The sequence below is a fragment of the Coenobita brevimanus genome, chromosome 1 (assembly GCF_032717465.1).
Source record: "Coenobita brevimanus isolate Jiangsu-jjx chromosome 1, ASM3271746v2, whole genome shotgun sequence".
NCBI classification, from domain to species: domain Eukaryota; kingdom Metazoa; phylum Arthropoda; class Malacostraca; order Decapoda; family Coenobitidae; genus Coenobita; species Coenobita brevimanus.
Window position 1 is genome coordinate 9877239 of NC_136954.1, and position 27852 is coordinate 9905090.

Below are 27852 nucleotides of genomic sequence, written 5' to 3' on the forward strand. Positions count from 1 at the left end.
TACTTCCACTCCTGACGGCAGCAGATGGCGAACTGACAGATGAGGTGTGAGAGCGTGAAGTGAAGGTCAGTCTCGTCCCAGATGTTCGTTCACTTCCCAAAAGTTTTCACAGTTTTCTACAAGTCGCACTGCATCGAATTATCTAAACCAGTACAACAACTCTGGGCAAATAGGTAAAGATACCAAGACAAAAATGTATTCTTCATTTATCATCATGTCTTTTTTGTTTGTGCCTGTATTAATTCATTATCGTAAACAGGTGGTTGTGTGTGTTTTGCAAGAGAGGACGAAGATAATTTTTTCTGCCTGGGTCGAGATAATGGATGTAGTTGTGCTTGTTTAGGTATGGCCAGGGGCGAAAAAATTGATAATCCACTCATCACAGCAGCAGACTCTGAACTGGTTGATGAGGCATATGGGAGTGTAGTGTAGGTCAGTCTGAAGACGTTCAGAATACAATCTTTGTTCACTTCCCAAAAATTTTCGTCGTTTTTTATAGGTCGTTCAAACGACGCCTCCGGCCTTTTATTGGTTAAAGGTCATTCGACGCCGGCGGTCGTGGAGGGGTTAAGGCTCAATACTCTGCTATACTCATCAACAGATCGTGTCATTTGACGTCTCCGGTGCCCCCCCCCCAACGAAGACAACAAAGAAATAAAGGAATGGGGGGGACAGTCATCTGTAGCTGCATGGATGAGGAAACTTAGCAGCCCAGACGACGGGAAAGTAATTCCTCCCTCTCTGCTCCCCCTCCCCCCACACCATCACCACGTGTTGAGAGAGACGGGACAAATATTAGATTTTAAATAACATAGAGACAGCCCTTTTGATGAGTGCACTTTACTGCCGTCAAACTTAAAAGTTTAATTATCTTAATTAAATCATACGGTTAATTTATCCGTACCGCCCAGGACCACCACACTATTTAATTTCTAGTTTACTTTTAATTAGTGTTAGGTGGAGCTCTCTGCGGCTTTCACTAACCTAATTTATTATTTTTTTTTCTAAACAATAAACTCCGATGACGTTTTAATTAAATTTTTGCTACCTTCAGATGATTTATTCAGCTCAGCAGAGACCTTAGAACTAGAGGAGTTAGAAAGTTCATTAACCTGTCACGTGAGAGAGTTTAGGTACAAAAACACTTGAGAAGCACAAATGGTTAATCCACCACGTCGGCTTTGAGACTAACTTTCTTATTCACTAATCATATATTTTTACCTCTCTAAGAACACATATATCACCTTTTTTCACAGACTAACCACAAAGAAGCGATTAATTTCGTTCTTTGTACCACAGTACAGCTTTTTCTAGTTTTTGTTTACTTTTTTTTTTTTCTCTCTCTCTCTCTCTCTCCAACCATTACCCAATGTCATGAGCTGATTCCATAGCACAGATTAACAGTATCTGATCCCTTCACTACGATGACATTTTAACCCACCCATTTGCCCCCAGTGTCCTCAGCACAGAACGGAACTGGGCATTTCCAAAACTTAATAAAGAAGAGAACCCCAGGGCAGGGACCTATGAGCTTCACGACAATGAGCCGATGGGCGGAAGGCGGTACACCTAGTACCCTTCCAGCACAATCCCTCACACAGGAACCCTGGGAACTAATGGGTTAAATACTGTTTCTGCTACTTTCACCTAATGCTGGAGAGGGACGCCTTCACGTGGTGGCACCGATATGACTGGGTGGCTTCGCTGCCTGATTATACAAATGTCCCTAATTTTCCTCCCTACCCCCGGAAAGGCTGCAGGATTGGGGCAACTTCAGCCTGCAGTAAACTGGGTTCACATCTCGGAAGAACCTGGTGATACTGCTACTGTTACTACCACCACTACTACTACCACTATTACTACTGCTACTACTACTACTACTGCTGCTACTACTAGTACCACCCCCGGTACTACAACTACTACAACTACCACCACCATCACCACCAGTGCTGCTACTGCTACTGCTACTACTACTACTACTACTACTACCACCGCTGGTGCCGGTACTACTACTACTAGTACCAGATGATGTTACATAGCCATACTTAGTTTCCCCGACAAACCACACATCACTGATTGATCATGTGGCGAAAATGATGGGGACGGAAATAAATCCATCAGTAATCATTTGTCTGCTTGTGGATAAGACCAATATCAATAGCAAGGTTTTCTCATCAGCATAATTCTCTCTCTCTCTCTCTCTCTCTCTCTCTCTCTCTCTCTCTCCTATTCTCCGTACCTTTCATCTCTTTCAATGCATCCCTCTTCCTCTCATTTCCGTCTTATCTCCCGCACCTGTCGCAGTCTTCTTCTCTTTCTTCCATATCCGTTATCTTCATTATCGCAGTGTTCTCTTCCATCTCACATCTTCACCAAAGCCTTCTGCTAACTCTCCTTTCTTCATTCCAGATTTACTGCCTTCAACCTTGCCTTTCCTCATCTCTCCTTGTCTCTCCACTTCAAAGCCTCGCTCGTCCTTTCCCTTCCTCTCCATCTCTCATACATAACATCACTTCTTTGTTCCTCTCTTTTCTTCCTTCTACGTCTACGTCTTCCATCACTCCGTCCTCTACAGTACTCTCCTTCTCCCCTTTCCTTCATCAGCTCCCTTCTCTTTTCTCCCCATCCCTTATTTTCACCACACCATTCCTCTTCCCCTCTTTTCGTCTTCGCTCACACCTCTCTCATCATCACTTCTACTTACGTCACCGGCTTCACCTCTCTCACTCTCTCTCTCTCTCTCTCTCTCTCAAAGCAGTTCTCGTCATCTCATCTCATCTGTTTACCTTATACATCTATATCACTGTTTTTTCTTCCTTTCTCTCTCTGCAACATCTCTCACTTACATCATCGCTTTCCTCTTCTCTTCCTACCTCCACTCTTCATCACCGTCTCCTTTCACACTTCCTTCCCTCGCTATCTCCCATCTACATCGCTGACATCTTCTCTCCATTTCCTATCGCTCATCTTCACCAAACCCACCCTCCTCTCCTCCCTCGTCCTTCGATCCTTCTCTTCCTTATGATCTCTCTCCTCTCCATTAACGACTCTCTCCTTCTCCTCATCACTTCCTCGTCTATCCCAGCCATCCTCTTCTCTCCTCCTCTTCCTTGTCTTCCATCTCTATTACTGTCTCCCTCCCCCTCACTTTTCCTCCTCCTCTCCTTATTTCTCCCTCCATCATTATCCCACCAGACAACTTCCGTCTTCCATGACCCTACCCATTTCGTCACCCATTCCCCCCTTCTCTCGTTTCCATCAAAGTCTCCTCTCTCATCATCTTATTCCATCACCGCCTCCCATTCTCTCTCTTGCCTTCATTAGCTTTTCCTTCCTTCCAGGATTATTCACGTCTCCCCTAGTGTTCCCTCCCTCCTCCTCTCTCCTTCCCTCCTATACTCTCTCCAATACCTCCTACTTTCTCTCTTCTCTCCTTTCTTACTTAAGTTGCTTCTTCTTTCCTTCCCACCCTATCCCCCATCTCGACCAAAGCCTTCAATGCCTCTTCCTTCCCCCCATACCACTCCAATCCCTTATCTCCCCTTTCAGACTCCTTCGATCATCGTCTCTTTCTCCTCCTTCCCTCCCTCTCCCACACTCTCCCTCTTCCTCTTTCCTCCTCATTGCCTTCCTCTTTCTCCTCCTTCCCCTTCTCTTTCTCCTTTCCTTCCCTCTCCCACCTTCATCACCCCCTCTCCCATCATCGCCTACCTAATCTCTCCCCACCCTACCCATCCCCTTAAGTGCCTCTCCTCTTCTCCCCAGGTCCCATCTTCAAGACTCTCTCTCTCTGTCTCTCTCTCTCTCTGCCTTCCTTTCTTCCTTCCCTTTTCTCATCCTTTCCTCCCTTTTCCTCATCCATCCCTCTTTTTTCTCCCTCTCCTTCCCTCCCTCTTGTTATCTTTCCATCCCAACCTACCTTCCTCTCTTTCTCTCTTTCCCTCCCCTCCCTCTCCCTCCCCCTTCCCTCTCCTTCCTTTCTTCCCCTTTCCTCTCCTTCTTCTGTCCTTCCTTTATCCCATCCTACGTCCTTCCTTCCCTCTTCCTTCCTTTCCTCTTCTTCTGTTCCTACCTTCTTCCTATTACTCCTCCCTTTTCCTCTCCTTCCCTTCATCTTCCCTCCTTTCCTTCCTACACCCTTTCCCATCATTTCCCAAATATCCTCGCTGCCCACCTCACTACCTAACTTCAATCCCCACCTCAATTACCAGTAAGACAAGTGAACATTAGGGCGAAATGGGCAAAATACATCGCTAAGAAGAGGTGTTAAGAGAGCTTAACAAACGAGAATCCGACACTGGTAATTAATCGGAAATTTCGTGACGCCTCCTACTTAGCGATTTGTTTTGAATATCACATCTTTCCATCTTGCATGTAATTGATGAACTGTAATTATCAGACATACGTACAGGAGAAAGTCAGGTGTAGTAGTAGTAGTAGTAGTGGCACTACTACTACTACTACTATTACTACTGGTGGTAGTGGTAGTAGTAGTAGTAGTAGTGGTAGTAGTAATAATAGTAGCAGTGGTGGTGGTGGTGGTGGTGGTGGTGGTGGTGGCGGCGGCGGTGGTGACGGTGGTGGTGGTGGTTGTGGTACAGTGTGACTCATAAATAACACTCCACTAGAAGCTCGCCTAATGGTGTTTTGTGTGTTGTGGGGACGGCTCAGACTGCTGGTGTGGGAGTGGGTGCCGCGATGTATTAAAAAAATAAATGATGCGGGATAGACATTGGTATTTAAGGATCAAGCACTACGATGTCTCCTGTGCATCTTGTGGGGGTTACTGAATCAAAATGTGTTTATATTAAACAGATACACGTAACTGAAAAGTATGATGCATGATGTAAAACAAATCCCTCGTGAACACAAGTTACGAATGGTTTAAGATGTAAAATGAATCGCTTAGGGACAGGAGTTATGAAACGTTTAAGATGTATATAGAATAAATCGCTTAAGAAGAGCAGTTAACAATGGCGCAGAAGTATGTAAAATAAACTGCTCAAGAAAAGGAGCTAAGAAAAGTGTAAGATGCAATAAATATCGCTTACGAAGAGGAGTTACGAAAGGGAGAGGTGTTACGATGGGTTTAAGATGCAAAATAAATCGTTTAGACAGCGAAAGAGGTTATGGAAGGTGTAAAATGTAACATAAACCGCTTGGGAAGAGGAGTTCAGAAAATATTTAGCGAAGGAGAATACAAGTGTCGTAGGGAAGGTCCCATTTCCACCTCTAAGTACCAATTAAACTGAAGTGGGTGGCTGTATGACTCGAAGAAAACGGGATTTGGGTAAAGAGGGGGACTTGGGTAAGGTGATGAGAGGCAAGAATAAGGTGATAAAAGATAAGGGTGGGTGATAAATGATAAGGGTAGAGGTCTTGGGTAAGGTGATGATAGGCAGGAGTGAGAAGATAAATGATGAGGGTAGAGGGATTTAGATAAGGTGATAAGAGGCAAGAGTGAGGTGATAAATGATGTGAGGCAGGAGTGAGGTGATGAATGAAAAGATGCATGAGTGAAGTGATAAATGATGTAAAGCAGGAGTAAGGTGATAAATGATATAAGAGGCAGGAGTGAGGTGATAAATGATATAAGAGGCAGGAGTGAGGTGATAAATGATATAAGAGACAGGAGTGAGGTGATAAATGATATAAGAGGCAGGAGTGAGGTGATAAATGATATAAGAGGCAGGAGTGAGGTGATAAATGATATAAGAGACAGGAGTGATGCGATAAACGGTAAGAGGCAGGAGTGAGGTGATAAATGATATAAGAGGCAGGAGTGAGGTGATAAATGATATAAGAGGCAGGAGTGAGGTGATAAATGATATAAGAGGCAGGAGTGAGGTGATAAATGATATAAGAGGCAGGAGTGAGGTGATAAATGATATAAGAGGCAGGAGTGAGGTGATAAATGATATAAGAGGCAGGAGTGAGGTGATAAATGATATAAGAGGCAGGAGTGTGGTGATAAATGATATAAGAGGCAGGAGTGAGGTGATAAATGATATAAGAGGCAGGAGTGAGGTGATAAATGATATAAGAGGCAGGAGTGAGGTGATAAATGATACAAGAGGCAGGAGTGAGGTGATAAATGATATAAGAGGCAGGAGTGAGGTGATAAATGATACAAGAGGCAGGAGTGAGGTGATAAATGATATAAGAGGCAGGAGTGTGGTGATAAATGATATAAGAGGCAGGAGTGAGGTGATAAATGATAAGGGTAGATGAAGAGAGAGTAGATGAAGAAACAGGCGAGACAGTCTGAGAGTCATTAAGGTGTGGGGAGGGTAAGCTGACCAGGAGGCAAGTGTGAAGTGATACATAATGAGGGATGAAGGTCCAGGGTAACCGGTGAAAGTGGAGAAAGGAATTATGAAGGAATAATATGGGGGATGTAAAGCCGGAAAGATTAACGTAGCGAGAAAAATGAAAAATGAACGAGAAGTAAAACAGAAATGGTGAATGTGGGGAGAAAGAATAAAAGAACAGTCAATGAGAAGTAAAACAGAAAAGATGCATTTATGTCTCTTGGAAGTACGAGTCATTTTTGAGGCACTAGGAGAAATGGGGTGAAAGGAAGACTAAAATGTAATGATAAGGGAACGATAAAAGGGGAGTCAATAGATAAACAGATAGATGTATACTTATCAACTGCACAAGCCAATAAGGATTGCGAGAAAAGATAAGAGGGGGAAGATACAGGGAAGCTGCAGTAGTGAGGGTGGCTTCGTAAGTGCAAATAAAAATGTAAGGAGAATGATGTTAATTATCTCCTTGAGCACGAACCAGAAGAGTAGACGTTATTAACCAAGTTCCCAATCACACTGCTGACGAGAGACAAAGGGTAAACAAAGTAAGAGAGGTATGGGATAATAAAGGAGCTGAGGTGGTGAGATGACAAGCTGTATTCATGACGGGATATAAGAATAAGGCTACGGCCACACCGAACGCGACGAGCGGGGCGACTTGAGCGGGTAGGGATGAGGCGACTCGATAAAACACACAAAATCCTATGTAGGTGGCCACATTGAATGAGCGGGGAGGTTTGTCGCCCCACTCACCCTCCCCGCTCTTCGCTACGCGATGCGGCATGTTCCAAAATGTCGCGCACTGTCAAGCGACATCCGCAGGCATTTGCATGATTGCATCATCATTCAGTCGTGCTGGTACTGCGTGCTGGGACAGTTGGGTTCTGGTAATTATGTCTACAGAACACCTTATTGGAGCCGTGTACCACAAGAGAGCTGTGTGGGATCCAAATGATCCACTCTACAAATATACTGGAGTGTTGAAGAAACACTGGGAAGAATTATCTGTGAATAATTGCATACAATGGTAAATTATAATCAAGCATTATTTTGTCACACGATTGCTTAAGTAACGTTTGTTTCACTGTTGTTATAAAAACTATAAAAGACCATTAATGTCTAAAATTCATACTGGTATTTAATGTTCTATTCCCTTTGTTACACCGTAAGCTTAAAACGAATAAACAGAGAAGTATATACACTATATGTATGTGTATATATGTATATACATTATGTAACGAACATCGAAAATTTTATTATTTATCAATACATAAATCTCTGAAATATCTTTCGCAGATAGTGAATTGTCCAGCGGATATTTCACTATATGCAGTCAGTAGAAACTGATATCTTGAAACAGTACACATGAAAAGGCAAGAAGAATAAATCACATGATAATCTTTAAGGTATCATCAAATAAAGACACTCATATCAGTTAGACATTGAAACTTTATTCATTAATCATCATCTAATCCAATGTTGCCCAATGAGGAGAGTAGGAACCCGAGGCTAGGCGTTTGTCCTAACATTAAACATGAGAGTAAAAAGCTTGGACAATGACATGTCTACACCGATGAACAGCTTCTGACCATCTGTCGTCCGCGAGGTTACCGCTTCCTATTTGGACACGCATCGCGTTGACGCTCACCTCCCTGCTCATCGTTCGATGCTACCTCCCCGCTCGTCGCGTTCGGTGCAGCCGCAGCCTAACGGAGGGAGTGTGAGGTGTGGAGAAAGATAGGAATGTGAGGATGGGTGGTGGGTGGGAGTCGGATTGTAAGAATGGTGGATTTGGGTTGGGGCGGGACTAGGATTCTGAGAAACGGTAGGTGATAGTACTCACAAGGCCAGACATAAGGTAGTGGTAGTTGCGTCGACCCATATGCACGTCCCTTACATGGTCAATGATAAGACTCTTGGCCATCTCCGTGCTGCAGTCCAACACCACGTACTTTTGGGTCCACCTGAAAGAAGACAGTGAGAAAGAATTACAGGTCAACAGATGAATATTAATGGGCTCGACTACTGAAACATTTGCAAGTGAATATATAATGTAAATAATAATGTGGTCAACTAATGAAATTTTTACAAGTGAAAATGTAGGGTAAATAATAATGTGCTCCGCTAATGAATATCTACAAGTGAATATAGTGTAAATAATGTAATTGGTTAATGAAAGATTTACAAGTTAAAATATAAACATTAATGTGCTCGGCAATGGTTTGTGTATATATATATACACATATATATATATATATATATATATATATATATATATATATATATATATATATATATATATGCAGTGGGCACAAAAATCGAATCACTTCCTTACGATATATAACTCTATCTATTGCCAGACGCCTCAATCCCGTTTGGGGTGGCCACAAACAAATCGCCTCCAAGTCGCCCTGTCCCCCGCCATTTCACTGCCCTGCTCCCAACTCACACCCCCCTCTCTCACATACCTCTCCACCCCATCCCTCCATCTCATCCTCGGCCTCCCCCTCCCTCTTCCCCCCTCCACCTCACTCACATACACTCTCTTCGTCAGTCTTTCACCCTCCATCCTCTCCACATGGCCAAACCACCTCAGTGTGTTGCTCATAACGCTTCCTATCACATCCACATCAACACAACAACGCTCCTTTATATCCTCATTCGTCAGCCTGTCTCTCCATGTGACTCCACAGGCTCCTCTTAAATAACTCATTTCCACTGCTCTCACTCTTGACTTGTATCCTTCCAACAACGTCCAAGCTTCACTTCCGTACGTTAAAGTTGGTATCACAATACTGTCATGTAGTAACTTTTTCACTTCCATGCTCACTTCCCTGTTTCTTATCACTGCTTTCAAAGAACCAGCAACCTTTCTTCCCCGCTGTACCCTTTCAAGCACTTCACCCTCCAAACCTCCATCCTTACTCATCACACTACCCAAGTACTTAAACGTACTCACATTTTCCAGTTCCTCACCATCCAACCTCGCTGTACATTCACTGACTTCACCTCTCTCAAAGACCATCACTTTACTCTTCCCTACATTCACCTTTAGATTCCGTTTCTTACACACTCTCCCAAACTCATCCACCAAGCCTTGCAGCTCCCCTTCGTCTTCACTCAACAACACAGTATCATCTGCAAACAACAGTACAGGGAGTTTCCAAACACTATCCTCTCTCACCAGGGCCACTCCAACATCCACTGCCCTACCTTGTACCTCTTTTATTACCCCATCCATGTACAGATTGAACCACCATGGAGACATGACACATCCCTGTTTCAACCCAACTTTCAAAGAGAAAAATTCACTTAGTTCACCATCCACACACACTGCAGCCTTCACACCATCGTACATACTCTTCACAGCATTCAACAACTTCCCATCTACTCCATATATTCTTAACACTTTCCACAATCCTTGCCTATCCACTGTCATATGCTTTCTCCAAATCCATGAAAGCCGCATACAACTTCTTTCCCTTCTCTAGAAACTTTTCCACTAAAGATCTAAGAATGAATATCTGATCTACACAACCTCTTCCCTTCCTAAAGCCTCCCTGTTCTTCTCCAACTAATTTCTCTGTTCTTTCTCTAACTCTGTCAATAAGTATCCTACCATACACTTTTCCTATTATACTAAGAAGACAGATGCCCCTATGATTACCACACACTTCTTTTTCCCCTTTTCCTTTGTACAAGGGAATAATTATACCTGACTTCCAATCCTCCGGGACTCTACCTTTCTCCCAGGCCAATCTGCACATCTTCCACATCCATTCTACTACTATCTCTCCCCCATGCTTCAGCATTTCACCACACACTCCATCAATTCCTGGGGCTTTCCCCGCTTTAACTTTCTTCATTGCTTCCACAACTTCTATCCTACTGATTTCTTCCTGTCTTCTCACCTCCTTCCTTCTCCCAGCCATTCCCCAGCCACTTATACTCGCATTACTTCCATCCTCTATGTTCAACAATTCCTTAAAGTGTTCTCTCCATCTGCTCACTTTTTCTCCCTTCTCCACTAGTAATCTACCATTTCTATCTCTCACTCCCCTTCTAACTTCACTTCCACCCTGTCTTACTCTTTTCACCTCTTTCCAGACCATTTTCTTACAGTCCCTCCACTTTACACTCAAATTCCTTCCAAATTCCTCATCCACTCTCTTCTTACTCTCTCTTACTAATCTTTTCACCTCTCTCTTTCTTTCTACATATAACTCTCTCTTCCGCCTCTCAACTTCTTCCACGCCCCTATTTCTCATCCATTCATTGTATGCTTTCTTCTTTTGTGCCACAGCCTGTTTCACCTCTTCAGTCCACCACGCTGTTCCTTGCACCCCCCTCCGTCTTCTCTTCCTTCCACACACCACATCACATGCTGCACATATTTCATCTGTAAATATCCTACACACACCTTCCACGTCTTCCATCTGCTCCAATTCACATTTGCCCAATCGTTCCTCCACTTCACTCTTATACTCTGCCTTTTTCTCATCCTCTTGTAACCTTTCCACTCTCCTTGCAACTACTCCTTCCTCTCGTCTTTCCCTTCTTCTATTCCTCCATCTTACTTGAATTCTAATTCTGGCCACCATCAAGTAGTGGTCAGAAAGTCCACTCCCCCAACCTCCATAAACTCTTGCATCCATTACACATCTTCGCATCCTTTCATCCACACACACATAATCAATCATTGCCTTCCTTTCATTCAGTTCACCACCCACCCTTCTCATCACTCCCCATGTATACCTCTGGATCATTTTATGCCTGAAGAGGGTATTGGCTATCACCAACCCCCTCCCAGCACAAATGTCCACTAACGCACTCCCATTCTCATCTATCTCAGCAGGCACACCCCACTCACCAACTATTCCATCCACCTTCACATTCCCAACTTTACCATTCATATCACCAATCAAAAACACTCTCTCATTCCTTCCAAACTTTTCCATGCACACTTCTACATTTGTCCAGAACTCTTCTCTCACTCTTCTAGCACGATCTTGCGTTGGCGCATACACACACACAATCGCCCACATTTGTATTCCAACTTTCAACTTTACCCACACAATCCTTGACCCAACTGATCCATACTGTCTTATGCTCCTCTTCCATCTTTTACTCACAACTATACATACTCCTTCCTTTGCCCTCTCATTCTCACCTACTCCTGCACATATACCCAATCCATACTCCCATTCTCTCACACTTTCTCATCTCCAGTTATTCCACATACATCCACTTTCGCACCCTCAAGCACCTGGACAATCTCTCTCTCTTTCACCTCATCATTCGCTCCCCTTACATTCCACGTTCCGATAACCATGTCCTTTGTCCGGTCCTTGGTCGTCATCGTTTGGTCAGTCCTTGTCCGAGGCTTATTATTTGCTTTTTTAGTTAGTTGTTTTCCGCCAACCCTTTTAGTCACCTTTTACGACAAGCAGGGATACTGGGGGAGTATTCTTGAAAAAAACCCCTACCCCCAGGGGTATATAACGTGGAAGATTAAAAATTTGAAAATCCAGCAATGCAACCTTCGGAACCAAACAGTCTTTCCAGAATATAATATAGGGTTCTGGATTGATTCCATTCTAAAGTTGAGTGATGTTTCTGTCCGCAAGAGTAATTTTTCTTTTAATTCATTTGTAACATATGGGGGACGGTCACTCTAACATATGGAACATATGGAACGGTCACTCTAATAAAAATTACGAATATTGGTCTGGTGTTCTCTATTAGAACGTGGCACATAATGAGAAATACAATTATATATATATAAAAAAAATTAGCTTTCCATACATCTGACCTAAGTGTGTGATAAATGTTGCCTGCACACGATATACGAAGGAGCGTTGACGGTATAACTGACTGCTGATCAGGCCTAAGGTGGGGGGAGGGGAGGGGTGAGAGGCGGGGAAGACTTAAGACAAAGAACGAGAGAGAAGGGGGAGAGGGGGAGAGAAGCAAAGAGAAAGTTATATAAATTTAAAAAGAAAGAGTGAGTGGGAAAAGTAAATTCAGAGAGAGAGAGAGAGAGAGAGAGGGAGAGAGGGAGAGAGAGACAGCTGGGGGAAGTGAAAAGGTAAGCACTGGAACCCAGAATTGTGCAGCGGACGACACTGGATTACAATGATGGTGAATATTTTCAATTTGAGAATGCAGTTCAATACGGTAATAATTTATTCTAAAAATATAGTCCAAATCTTGGCCGTTGAAAGCGTGTGCGACGACAGTTTAGTCATGTTTACAGGACATGAGAAAATTTGCGTCTAATCAGTAACTGGCAGCTGGAGGTGGAGGGTCGGGGAGCTGGGGGCAGAAGGCGGGGTAGACTTGTTCGCGATTCCCCCCTTCCCTCTGTCCAAGGTGGAGGGGGGAAGGAAGGGGTAACCCCTGAGCGAAATTAGTACGCGTGACTGTACAGATACAAATAGATATATACAAATCTCACTGAGAAACCAGGTCCAGTATACTTGACGGAATTATGAATTTTCAAGATGAATTCCAGGTTTCGTACTTGTGAGCTTGCCTACAGGCAGCAACAGCCCACGCGCAGCAACCCTGAGATTCGATGGATTATATACTGATAAATTTTCCAGTTTCTGTATCTCACTGAGGACCCAGGTTCAGTATAACAGAGAGAACTAGGCATTTTCAAAAGTTAATTACGGGGAGAAACATGGGGATTAAGACGTCTGGTGGTAGACAGGCAGAAACCTGGGGTTTAGACTTAAAACCTTTGGGATTATAAGCCGATAGGCGGAAGGCAGTACGCTAAGAACATGTCCTTTCCAGTTGACTCTCTCTCGTAGACTGAAAAAATTCTTCCGGAGAGCAATTATTTACCAGTAATGATTAAAAAAAACAACAACCCTTTTATTAATTATTCTTTTCACAACGATAACACATTTTGTCTGTCCTTGCTGCTGCTAGGCTGTTTTATCCAACTTAGGCCAACACCCCAGCAGTGGTGTTACTGAAGGTGTTATTTAACCCATCCAACTTAGGCCAACACCCCAGCAGTGGTGTTACTGAAGGTGTTATTTAACCCATCCAACTTAGGCCAACACCCCAGCAGTGGTGTTACTGAAGGTGTTATTTAACCCATCCAACTTAGGCCAACACCCCAGCAGTGGTGTTACTGAAGGTGTTATTTAACCCATCCAACTTAGGCCAACACCCCAGCAGTGGTGTTACTGAAGGTGTTATTTAACCCAACCAACTTAGGCCAACACCCCAGCAGTGGTGTTATTGAAGGTGTTATTTAACCCATCCAACTTAGGCCAACACCCCAGCAGTGGTGTTATTGAAGGTGTTATTTAACCCATCCAACTTAGGCCAACACCCCAGCAGTGGTGTTATTGAAGGTGTTATTTAACCCATCCAACTTAGGCCAACACCCCACAGTGGTGTTATTGAAGGTGTTATTTAACCCATCCAACTTAGGCCAACACCACAGCAGTGGTGTTATTGAAGGTGTTATTCAACCCATCCAACTTAGGCCAACACCCCAGCAGTGGTGTTATTGAAGGTGTTATTTAACCCATCCAACTTAGGCCAACACCCCAGCAGTGGTGTTATTGAAGGTGTTATTTAACCCATCCAACTTAGGCCAACACCCCAGCAGTGGTGTTATTGAAGGTGTTATTTAACCCATCCAACTTAGGCCAACACCCCAGCACTGGTGTTATTGAAGGTGTTATTTAACCCATCCAACTTAGGCCAACACCCCAGCAGTGGTGTTATTGAAGGTGTTATTTAACCCATCCAACTTAGGCCAACACCCCAGCAGTGGTGTTATTGAAGGTTTTATTTAACCCACCTAGCTCACAAAGCCTCTTCTGAGCTAAATGGCCAAGTTAAATGGCCAAGTAACACCCAGAATAAACACAGAAAACAGTGGTGGAAGTGAAGGCGTTAACCCAGTTTGCTGTAACTTCGTGTATACCATGGATTTTCTGAGTTAAATATAACCTCTTGATGTTAGCAGGGGTAATATGAAGAGTTTGTTTTGCACAGCCAGTGCTAAAAATATCTAAAAAGAATACTACACGAGATATGCCAGGTGGTGAACTCACATATATTCATACAATCCATTACATACAATATATACAATATATAAAGTATATACTAGGTTTATTCATCTCTGGAAAACGTAGTGAAGCTGTTCAAAAAGGTTATATGCAACACCTAGAGTTCGAGAGATTATTCTACGCTCAATAAAATCGGTTAGAAAATGGCAAAAAAGTTTATTATTATTATTATTATTATTATTATTATTATTTGTTGTTGTTGTTGTTGTCATTGTTGTTGCAGTTGTTGATGTTGATGCTACTATTGTTGTAGCTCCAGGTTCATCTGGAATGTGAACCTAGTGGACTGCAGGCTGAAGTTGTCCCCCCTCCTTCAGTCCACCACCCTCTTCTGGGGGAGCAGGAAGGTAGATGAAAGACATTTAGGAAACCAGAAATTTGAACCGCTCGGTTATATCAGTGCCACCATATGAAGGCAGCCCTCTCCAGCACCAGAAGAAAACATTTGCAAGAGCTATACAGTATATCCCCAAACATGACCTACTCAAAGTAATCCGTTCTCTCAAAAAAAATAAATAAATAAAATAAATAAATAAATAAAAAAACGAAAACCTTCCACAAAGACGACGCCATTTTTATATTATCAGGCAGTTTTCTAATGAAGGGGTTAATTAAAGGGGTTCATTAAGGATGTGTCTAATTCCTCCACTTTAAAAATCCCTTAATTCGAATAAAATCTGCTGGCATTTGCCAAAATAAAGTACAGAAAGGCGTTCTTGGAGTGTTTTTTGTGTCCGATTCTCAGCAGAGGTATCCCAGTCCATTCACCAACGCCATACAATGTTCACTACTCAGGTGCTAACACCCTCCGTCCATACTGAATACTTGCTAGAAGGTCTCATTCAGGACTGATGTGATGGTATTATTATTACTATTACTATTATTGCTATTATTATTATTATTATTATTATTATTATTATTATTACTACTATTATTACTACTACTACTACTACAACTACTACTACTTTTTCTTTGTCAGTGGGTTTTGTGTCCAGTTTCAGAGTGTTTTAACGAAACTCTTCATCGAACTGTTCCTTCCCTAACCTGGAATCGATCATGTGGCTTTACAGACACCAGCCAACTTCTCCTACCATTCAACCACCACTTGTCCTCAGACTAAACAGACTCACTGCAATGAAAAAGTAAGTGTTATTATTTACCAAACTGATTTACTGAAAATTAGGGAATGTTTAACACAAACGTTTTAAGATTTATACCCACAATCGAAAAGTTGTTTACTGGGAAGATAAGACAGCTTCGACCCGACTTGCCCTCTCTCCTGATAAGACGAGAGACGAACATACAGTATGTGTGTTTATACAGCAGTGAGACTAGGGAAGCGACAGGAGTGGGTCTCTCTCTCTCTCTCTCTCTCTCTCTCTCTCTCTCTCTCTTTCTCTCTCTCTCTTTTCAATACATTCCCATTATCGCTTCCCTCCTCTTCCTCCATTCACCGTTCCCTACATTACCCTCATTTTTCTTCTCCCCTTCTTTTTACTGCTTTCTCGTTTCCCTCTCCAGTTCTTGCCTTGTTTTTCTAATTTATTTCATTTATTCTTCTTTGCTGTCTCCCTCTCCTTCCATTCACTGTTCCTTTAATTTCCCTTATATTTCTTTTCTCCCTATTGCTTCCTCTCCTTTTCCAGTTCATTCCGAGGCCTGATTTTCATCCTTCCCAAATATTCTCCCTTCGTGTCCTTCTTTCCTCCTCCATTATCACTTATGTCTGTGTCCTTCGTTTTTCGTTTCCTCTTTTTTACGCACAATTTCTTGAACTACGGAGGGGTACTTCACAGACGAAGGAAAGGGAGCAAGTGTACCCACTCACCCACCCACCCCCACACACACACACACACACACACACACACACACACACACACACACACACACACACAGAAGGGGGGGGGAGCAGAGAACTGAATCAAAACATAAAAAAACACAATACAGCACCACACAGCAAGCAGGGCACTCCAGCGTACTGTCCCTCTGCCCAAGACAATACACATACACTGTGGGCGAGTGTAGAGGACGTTGCTGGGCCATTCTGTGTTGCATACACGTGGGGGGAAGTGTATTCACAGCCCCACGCCCAGACGTAAGCCAGATAACGATAGGTGGACTCTTTAAATGCCTTCATTGCTTAAAGTGAGGGAGGAAGAGAGGAAGTGTGTGTGTGTGTGTGTGTGTGTGTGTGTGTGTGTGTGTGTGTGTGTGTGTGTGTGAGAGAGAGAGAGAGAGAGAGAGAGAGAGAGATTTAAAATGAAAATGCATCGCTAAGGTGCTATTATACAGAAAATCGCCAGGGAAGTTTCGGAAAGTACATCGTTAGGTAAGTTCCCGAATGTAAATAATAGGGAAGTTCCGGAAAGTACATCGATAGGGAAGTTCCGGGAAGTACATCGCAAGGGAAGTTCCGGAAAGTAAATTGGTGGGAAAGTTCCGGAAAGTAAATGGTAGGGAAGTTCCAGAAAGTAAATTACTAAGGAAGCACTAGACTAGTAAATCACTGGGAAATAGCAGAGAAATAAACACGAACACGGCAGTAGAGCAAAAATGAAAAACCAAGGAAGAGGAAGCAGAGCAAAACAAATTATTTAGGAAAAGTTATTATAAAGTAAGACAAATCGTAATAATGAGGAGGTAGAGAGGAATGCATATTGCTATGGAAGAGCATGTAGAGAGCAAACTGACATTGCTGAGGGAAAGAACACATTAAAACCAATCGCTAAGGAGGTACTAGAAACAAACACTGCAAAGCTATGTAGCCCTACTCTACAGTATGTTGTGCTATTAAACCATAAAAGTTCTAACGAGATATCGGTATAAATGAAAACAGAAAGTCCTAAAACCCTTTTCTGCACCGGAACGCTGCCCACTGCCAGGCAATGCTTTCTCGATAGCTTCCTCCTCTATCTTCCTCCGTCGCCGCATTCAGTGGGAAAAAAATTATAGTGCCTTGTCCTACGGACTTCTTGCGCGCTGCAAAATGTGAATAATGAATAACTAAAGAAGAGAAAGTAGAAAATAAACCGCCAAGCCAGTACAAGGTAATAGTAATAATAATAATAATAATAATAATAATAATACCGGAAAACTGTCCAAGGACAATACTGATAACGAAAACGTTCCACAGCCACAGCCTAGCCCTGACCCCTATTACTTAAAATATATCGATGTGCTTGTCACGAATCAATTCGCGACATTTCCCTTTTGTGAGAAGCCACGAACTATTAGTGGAAAACTCACTGTGTATCGCTCAGTTAACCGTTTCTCTCTCCATTTCGGAGTATACTTTTCAAAACATTCGTCACTTTCAAAAGTGACCGATTCAATGCACGTCACTAAGTGCTCTACTGAGCGATACAATTGTTTCTTTATTGTTCGCCCCTGCTTGCCTCAACCGTTAGCCACGCCTTCTTCCGGTGGCTTGTGCGTCCTGCCTATACATCATTTGAATTCAGTCGCGTGTTTGTTGTGACGGAGAAAGGTCCTGTGCTCAAGAAGTGTGAGAGGTCAGCTAGCACCCAAGCTCCACTAGTACAGTTAACCCAACCTCCCACCCCCCGGGTGATACACAGCATTCATCGACCGGTATTTCATTTTTGTATAATCCTAGTTTTAAGAGCTTAGTTAAGGTGTTTTTCCTAGGCGTAAGTATTTAGCTTTTGTGTGAGTGAGTGAGTGCGGTCTCATTAATTTGATTTGAAATGTAACGTTAAATTTATTTTTTTTGTAATCAATAAATTTTACAGTACTTTTTCTTGAGCTTAATGTAAAGTAAACTCTTGTTTCATTTCTCCGTAATTAAGCTTATTTCCCACATAGCTCCAAGCTTGCATAGACGTTTTACTATTCATAACTGGTACTTAGACCAGTCTGGTATTAACTTAAAATCCGTTGTGCCACCTAGGAGTTAATGCATCAGCAAGGACCTGATATTATTATTAGTGTTAGTTATTTATTGTCAGGGGTGAAGTAACTTTCTCCAGAGGCTAACAGTACTAATTCAGCATTTGTGAGTAATCAGTCTCTGCTGTGTACTGTTGAGAAAGTTTATAAATTCTCGTGCTTAGAGAGTCGTGCACAAGCCAGCATAAAGTAATCATTGCTTGATGTAGCAAGACAATCATTGTCCTTGCTCTTCAATATTATTGAATATTAATATCAATTTAAATAATATTTAAGTATTTATTATAAAAACTCCGTAATATTATAAAAACCCCGTGACAATTGGCGACCTCATTCCAGGATATTAACTCCTAGCTATAAAGCTATTCACGAGATAGTGCTCACTCGTTCATATTTAGGTATTTATAATTAAAGTTTATAGACACAAGTTTACTGGTGTTTACCCTTAATTTAGCAAGTGAATTTTGCTTTATCAATCCATAGAGTACTTAACTCTAGTTTATTCTTGGTAACGCCAGACGATTTTATTCGCTTCTGGGTAGTCGCTACCCATTGTGTCTATTATTGAGACTTCCCAGTCATTTACATTTTGATTTATTCTTTGCCAGTTAACTAGATAAGACTGGTCACCACTAGCTTGTGTCTGTATTCTTTACTTGTGTTTATTAGTATTCGTCGCTAAGCAGTCAGTACTCAATTTCGGTTTGCTTAATAAATTAGCGCCATGGCTACTACTGTATTTTTACAGGAAGCCAAAGAAATGGGTCTTTCGGACCCAACCGAAATTAAAGAGTATATACTCTCACGGCATAATCAGGAGCAGCAGCGCGAGAATGATGCCCGTGAAGAGCATAAGATTCAGCGCGAATATGAGCGAGAACAACGCGAACACGAGCGAGAACAGCGTGAGGAACGCGAAAAGGAGCGCGAACACGAGCAGAAACAACGCGAGCTCGAGTTAGAAAAAGAACGACAACAGCGCGAACACGAGCGAGAACAGCGCGAATACGAGCGTGAACAACGTGAGAGAGAACGAGAGCACGAACGTGCCGAACGTGAGGCACGTGAAAAACACGAATATGAAATGATGAAGCTCAAGCGAGATTCCTTGGCTTCAGATACATCTGGTGCAGTTGGTCAAAGCTCCATGAGCGTTCTCCCTGCACATGTCCTGGCGACCCCACGCATCAAGCTTCCTTCATACAAGGAAAGTGAGCGAATCGAGCCGTACATAGCTCGTTTTGAGGACATGGCAGACATGTATCAACTGGATGAGGCAGCTAAGCGGCTTCAGTTTCTTAACCTATTTGAGGGCCCTGCCCTCGATATTCTCCACAGAATTCGTGGAGACAATCTCACATATGAGATGATGAAAGCTGCACTCATTAAGGCGTATGGTCTCACAATAGACGACGCCAAAGTTCAGTTCATGCGAGCTCGTCTCCAAGACAAGGAGACAGCTGTTCAGTTCCTTGATCGTCTCACAGCTTACTTAAATGAGTGGATGGAGAAAGACGAAACTCCTTCCACACGTGAGGGGATAATTGACCTTATGCTGCGTACACAGCTAGAGAGGTCGTGGCCTGCTGAGCTCATAGCACAGCTTAAGATCTGCCAGGTGAAAGATGCCAGCCAAATGGCAGAAAAGGCTGACGCATTCTTTACTGCATACGGGTATCAAACTCGTAAGCAAAACACCTGGAGCAGAAAAGATACTGCCAAGTCTGGGAAGCCGTCTCAGACTGAATCCCAGCACCAAGGCCGTTCTCAGAGTAATGGCCAAGGTCCAAGCAAACCGCAGAAGGACCAGGGGCAAAACACTCAGAAACCTGAGTGGAAGAGGTACAACAAGTACCCTAACCAGCAGCAGTATCAGCCACGCAACCGACCGTCGGGACAAACTTTTTCACCACCAGCTCAGAAGAGGCAGGAAGCTAATGCAGCCTTCATTCCTCAGCAGCAGCACGGTGGTCACGTCCCTACCAGTATGGGCACTCCCCCACAGTTCACTAGTCCCACAGTGACAGTGAACCCCCCTCCACAGATGGCCAATGTTCCATCTTCCCAACATTCACAAGGCACAATGTTTGCCGCATCAATTCAGCAGCCTCATGAGTGGCTAGCTGCTTCCTCCACAGGCCCTCCCACAGGTGACAGTACCTTCCTTGTTCAGTCAGGGTTTGTGGGAGGCATTCCTGTGAAGGTCCTGAGAGATAATAGTTCCTCAGGTTGCTCTGTCAAGCAGAGTCTAGTTCGGCCTGAGCAGTACACAGGTCGACAGATCCATGCAAACCTTATTGATGGATCAGTGAGATTGTTCCCTGAGGCATGTATCCAGGTGGCATCTCCATTTTATACTGGTACGACACTCGCAGTTGTCATGCCAGAGCCTCTATTTGACCTTATAGTAGGCAATATTCAAGGAGCCAAGGATAGTTGCTCCGATGATGACGCTACTCAGACTTTGGCTGCTGCAGTAACACAAGCCATGTCTGAGGCTCCAGACTGTGTCACCCCAGTGATCATTGAATCGCCGCAAGATCTGATGTGTAGTCAACTTGTTGTACAAGAACAACATTCTGACCCGACACTTGCTGCCGTGCGGAACAAACAAAAGGGTTGAGTGATTAAGTATTCACGGGGATGTCGAGCCAAGTTCCTTCGCAAACAAGGACGGCTCTACCGTGAGTCACGAACACCCGAGGGCGAGGTTTGACTGCAGTTTGTCGTTCCCGCCAAGTACCGCCTAGCAGTGTTACAATGGGGTCATTGTTCAGCCTCAGGAGGTCACATGGGCAAAAGGAAGACCCAGGGCCATATCCGAGCTGACTTTTTCTGGCCAGGGATGGGACGAGACATAGATAGTTTTGTCTGTTCCTGCAGTGTGTGCCAAAGTATCACCACTAATCAGGGACATGCCCTTCCTGTGCCATTTGTAACCACACCCGTAATCTCTGAGACAGTTGAGAGACAGGGTAGTGGTGAAGTGGGTGCAGACCTGACGTCTTGCCCATTGGCCCCACAGGACACATTATGTCCAGGGCCTGTACATACATATTATGTACCGTAAGTTAAGGGGGAAGAGAGAACTCCGCAGAGGCGACTTGAGGCTATGGAAGACCCGAGTTTGCACAAGGATTCTCAGCTCCCCGATACTAATATAAGTACTATAGGTTAAGGGGGAGTTCGAGAGAGAACTCCGCAGAGGCGACTCGAGGCTATGGAAGACCCGAGTTTGCACAAGGATTCTCAGCTCCCCAATACTAATATAAGCACCGTAGGTTAAGGGGGAAGTGAGAATTCTGCAGAGGCGACTTGAGGCTATGGAAGACCCGAGTTTGCACAAGGATTCTCAGCTCCCCGATATTAATATAAGTACTGTAGGTTAAGGGGGAAGTTCGAGAGAGAACTCCGCAGAGGCAACTTGAGGCTATGGAAGACCCAAGTTTGCACAAGGATTCTCAGCTCCCCGATACTAATATAAGTACTGTAGGTTAAGGGGGAAGTGAGAATTCTGCAGAGGCGACTTGAGGCTATGGAAGACCCAAGTTTGCACAAGGATTCTCAGCTCCCCGATACTAATATAAGTACTGTAGGTTAAGGCACAGGTTGAGGACCCGAGTGCAGTTCGAGGCTATGGAAGACCCGAGTTTGCACAGGGATTCTCAACTTGTCGAAACTAATCCTGTGCTAAAATTAATGGCGACCTCGAGTGTACTTTTCGTAGCATGTACTGATTGCTAGGCAGAGAGAGTAATTGTAACGTAATAAGAATTTTGTCTCATTGACACTTTTGATGCTCCACTTTAATTGGTTTTGCAGTTTCAGCAATGGGTGTAGCAGTTTTGCTGTGCGGACCAGCTGATCGTCTGCCGCATGCTGCCGCCTCTTCTCCTCTGCCTTCGTCGTTGCCATGTTATTATTTACTATGTCATTTTACACATAGGTACAGTTACACTACAACTGTCACACCTACACCGTGTATTACATACACCACGCTACACAACAATTAGTTGTCAGTGTAAATGTAGCGAATTTTCGCTCAGTTTGACCTGAGTACAGGATTTTCACCGTCGTCACGGAGTTTTTCCCTCAAGCTTGCTTCTATTAACGTAAATACGAGGTTTTTTCCCTCACTGGCGACTGCGACTTTCTCCTGTAGCAGGATAGCACACACACCACAGTGTGAATCTTGTGTGAATGACTTAGGATGTGTACATATATATATATATCCACAAATTTTTTCCCATAAGGAAAAAATTTAATTTTGTAGGGGCGTAATGTCACGAATCAATTCGCGACATTTCCCTTTTGTGAGAAGCCATGAACTATTAGTGGAAAACTGACTGTGTATCGCTCAGTTAACCGTTTCTCTCTCCATTTCGGAGTATACTTTTCAAAACATTCATCACTTTCAAAAGTGACCGATTCAATGCACGTCACTAAGTGCTCTACTGAGCGATACAATTGTTTCTTTATTGTTCGCCCCTGCTTGCCTCAACCGTTAGCCACGCCTTCTTCTGGTGGCTTGTGCATCCTGCCTATACATCATTTGAATTCAGTCGCGTGTTTGTTGTCACGGAGAAAGGTCCTGTGCTCAAGAAGTGTGAGAGGTCAGCTAGCACCCAAGCTCCACTAATGCAGTTAACCCAACCTCCCACCCCCCGGGTGATACACAGCATTCATCGACCGGTATTTCATTTTTGTATAATCCTAGTTTTAAGAGCTTAGTTAAGGTGTTTTTCCTAGGCGTAAGTATTTAGCTTTTGTGTGAGTGAGTCAGTGCGGTCTCATTAATTTGATTTGAAATGTAATGTTAAATTTATTTTTTTTTTGTAATCAATAAATTTAACAGTACTTTTTCTTGAGCTTAATGTAAAGTAAACTCTTGTTTCATTTCTCCGTAATTAAGCTTATTTCCCACATAGCTCCTAGCTTGCATAGACGTTTTACTATTCATAACTGGTACTTAGACCAGTCTTGTATTAACTTAAAATCCGTTGTGCCACCTAGGAGTTAATGCATCAGCAAGGACCTGATATTATTATTAGTATTAGTTATTTATTGTCAGGGGTGAAGTAACTTTCTCCAGAGGCTAACAGTACTAATTCAGCATTTGTGAGTAATTAGTCTCTGCTGTGTACTGTTGAGAAAGTTTATAAATTCTCGTTCTTAGAGAGTCGTGCACAAGCCAACGTAAAGTAATCGTTGCTTGATGTAGCAAGACAATCATTGTCTCTGCTCTTCAATATTATTGAATATTATTATTAATTTAAATAATATTTAAGCATTTATTTTAAAAACCCAGTGATATATTTTAAAAACCCCGTGACAGTGCTGAAAGATATAACTAAACGTTTTAACTTTACTGTTGACCCATCACATAAAATATCGTCACTGTCCTTATTCAAACATATTACTTTAGTCTTCAAAACTGTCATAACTGATCATGTGCATGTCACCTTAGGTCATCCCAGCCTATTAGTCCACTAAGTTTTGTGGCTCTGTCTTTAATCCTTCATGGAAAATTAGGTGACATCCGAAATATCCTGAAAAATACTAATTTTGGACCTCAGGCGATCTCTCAGATTAAGCAATAGATTGGAACCATACTCCTTTCCGCAATGCGACCGCCTTAAGGCTATATTGCAGGAAAATTTCAGCTTGCCAATGCGGTTTCTGAGACAGCGTCCTGGAAACCGTTTTTATGCATTCTGAATAAGATCCGATGATCCGGTTGATGGACTGCCATCCTATTTGGCCAGAAGAAGCTGCCAGCTGGACGATTAACCTGACAAACTTTGAAGACTCTAGGCCAAAGTGCCTCCGAGTAAGCTAATGGCCATTTACTTATGTGGAAAAGATAATAATACTGAGAAAAAAAAATCCCACATGGACGTGGGAAGCTTTAATAATAATTATGAATAAATAAATAAATAAACAAATATATATCTATATCTATATCTATCTATCTATCATCTCATCAGCCGTTTGAGTGTCCACTGCAGGACTGGCCTATCCCGACCAAAGCAGGAAAGATACAGCCAATGTATTTCTACCAAGTGGCTTAGGTTGTCTGGTAGACACTGTATGTAGGGTGAGAAGTGCTTGTAAGTGTAACTGTAGTGTAGTAGTTGCTTTGGATGTGTATGTAGTCAGTGTACCAAGTGTAATCGGCCCGCACAAGCCGACTGGGTGCAAGCATACTTTATAGTATGTGACACTGGTTCAACCACAGCATCCCTTGTGTCCGCCAATGCAGTACGTGGCCAGATGAACGCTCCCAAAGTTTATTGCCCTGGCGGGGCGTGAACCCTCATTCTTCAGTGCACGAAAACGCACACTTTACCACTGTATCACAGAGGCCCCATATATATATATATATATATATATATATATATATATATATATATATATACACACACACACGTGCACGGCGTGATGAAAATCCTACTACCATTAAGTAGTTTGTTTGGGGATGTGGTGGTCATGTTGCTTTGACTTGTTCTCAAAAATAAATGGTCAAACCTTTGACTGGCAGTCTACCTTTCCATCAAGTCTGGTTAAAACTGAATCACAGCTGCATGAGAATACTTGTACACTATTTGTAAACTTGGTCATTTCATCACAAAGTTTCAAAATCAGTCAGTGACAGAGTTTCATAGTGAAATATTTGTCAGCATCTACAATGCCACTGGACTGAATGAAGTAAAAAAAATGTCATGTACAAGTAACGTTATTATACGAATGCACCTAGCAATCTATCAATCCATCCATCCAGGTAGCCATCCACTCACCTGTTAAAGTTTCCCAGAACTTTAGGTTGGATCTAATTATAACTAAATGTTTAAAAATCCATCCTTCCATCCGGGTGACCATCAAGCTACCTGTTGCTTTTCAGGCTCCATGTTTAGAAAGAATTATTGTAATTATGCACCGAACATTGCATTCCTTCATCCATCCATCCAGCTAACCATCCACTCATCTGCTGTTTCTTTGCAAGGTTCAAAAGAAAGTCATCACAAACAGCTATGAAAATAACAATTTATCTTTCCATTCACCCAGTTACTCATCCACTTATCTGCTCTTGCTTTTCAAGGTCCTAAAGAAGACCAACACATAGATCTGTAGCTATAAAAATAACACCTTATCCAAGCACGCATCCAGGTAACCATCCACTCACCTGCTGCTGCTTTCCAGGGTCCTAAGGAAGGCCAGGGCATCATGGGCCGACTCGACACGCCTTACCACCCGAATCTCAAAGGACGTTCGGGCTGGTCGGAGGGACTGGTAAATCTTCTGGAGTCGTAGGAGGCCTGGGTGAGAGAAAAAAAGAAAGAGATATGAGTCAGCAAGTTCTGAAGCCGGGATAAAAAGGCGGTACAGTTGGCAACATATGAACCTGGTACAGCATCCATGTGTAGCAGAGGTATACTTGACAACCTTAACCATCACATATTATGGTAGCACTGACATGGATGAATGGAGATGTTAAAAATTAACTGAAATGACCAGGTAACTGTGATGCATGAACGTCGAGAATTGTAGGCAGACCCTCGCTTCACACAGACGCGTCCCAGGTTCACGTGTGACCAACTGTGCATACAGTCTGAAGTCACGAGTCACGGAAAAAGATGATATACTGAACGGGATAAGTTCTAGAGATACGAATCACACACACACACACACACACACACACACACACACACACACACACTCGGCTCAAAACATAACGTGGGATCTTGCTTGTTGAGTCGCGGGTGTATTCCGAGAACCAAACGAAACTTCTTCTAAAATTGCACTCTAATATTAAAACCGAATTTTTCTCCTCCATTTCAAGTCTCTCAGGCCAGAAAAAGTCATCTGGAGACAGCAAAACTTATGATGTTACCACACTGAGGAGATATTTTAGGGCTCATTCTAACTTCTCTATTTCGGAAAGTCTTTCCCGTGTGAGACAAGGAAGCGACTAACATTAAAAACACGTAAAGCTGAAGAGGGGCAACAGAGAAAAAATAATGATGAATATTCCCAGGAACCCAGACACTTAAGTGCATCGTTGTGGTGGGCACGGTAAGAGAGGACGTCGTAACAGCAGTAACACATCCAGTGACAAAAAGTTGTGAGGGCAGCTGTAATGTTCAGTCATAAGAGCTGGCGCAGTTAAGGGACCATAATAACAGGGGGAGGGGAGGGGGAGCATATGCAGTAGTAAAGCCGCAAGTGGTGCTAAAGACGAGGCACAGTTAACAGACACACCAACAACATAACATAAACTTAACCCAGGATGAGTCATATTCTTTTAAAAACTCCAGTACATTTTTATGATTTAGTCCTCCAACACAGCATCATCACACCAAAATTAAAGTCTGGGTGAAACATTAATTTATTACGCCAATTTCAAACATTTTCAAGTTACAGAGAATGGAAAGTCTTTTACTAGAGAACAAAAACAAATAAAACTACCACAACAACACACTGCGACGGATATGAATTTGTTTGTCTGTGCGTGTGTGAATATCTAACTACTGTATTCCATACCTGGAAAGGGTCTGAATCCGACTGAAACCATTTTACATTAATAAGAAAATGTGTATAGATAGGACAAAATAACGATAGCTAAGCGAATTTGGAAGGTGAGTGTGAGGTGTATAAGAGTATTAAGTACTGTAGGTGAGGAACATGAGAGATGTAACGAATACTGTGGTGATGATTATCGACACTTGTTAACACAGATCTTGTGAGGTTTCCCCTCCAGAGAGTAAAACCATCCAGCGTTAACCGAAGATAAGTTACTGAAAGAGGTGGTACCAGGAGAGAGAGAGAGAGAGAGAGAGAGAGAGAGAGAGGATTAAACAGGAAAGCAAACAGCAATAGACCTTATGGTCCTTTCGAGGCTGCTTATTAGAGAAAACTATGACTACAAGATCTAACTCTACATGCTGAAGGATAAGGATAGTAAAGCAAGAAGGCTCCCCCCACCACCAAACCCTCCAGGAAAAAGTGAGAAAAACCACCATGCAGCATGGAAAAACTGACATGGAAATTTTATAGGAAACACTGGAAAGGAAAAGTCACATTCTATAATACTTTATCTATAAGCTACCCGATAGAGTAACCTGAAAGAGAAAGTAAACAAATAAAATAGTAGTTATGGCATGACATTATAAACCAGTACATTGAGTTAATGGAAAGTCTGTGGACATAACGTAGAAGCTACACACTGCACAGTGTGGATGTTTAGGGGTGGTGCGGCAGCTTTGCCTGGCGCTTTTAAGGTAGGCAGCAGTCAATCAGGCCCTAGCTCCGTTTGCTCCACTGAGACAAGGAACTCTCCCATGTGGGACAAGTACACAAGTTTCATCCTGAAGCAGTGACCCCTGGTACAATAAAAAAATCCCGATGGTGGTCACTTGACTAACAGGGACCCTCAGTGATCCACAGCCCATCACAGGTAGAAAGTAAGAGTAGTGACCGTTAACTCAGGGATATCTGTGCAGATCCTAATCTGTGCTTATATTGCTTTCTTTGCA

General features: G+C 42.9%; 1 protein-coding gene across 1 annotated transcript in view; it reads left to right on the forward strand.

Annotated features, from left to right (window-relative positions):
* The window catches only part of LOC145413995 (glutamate receptor 1-like), an 802643-nt gene that overhangs the window by 380577 nt on the left and 394214 nt on the right, over positions 1-27852 (forward strand). The window lies entirely within an intron of this gene.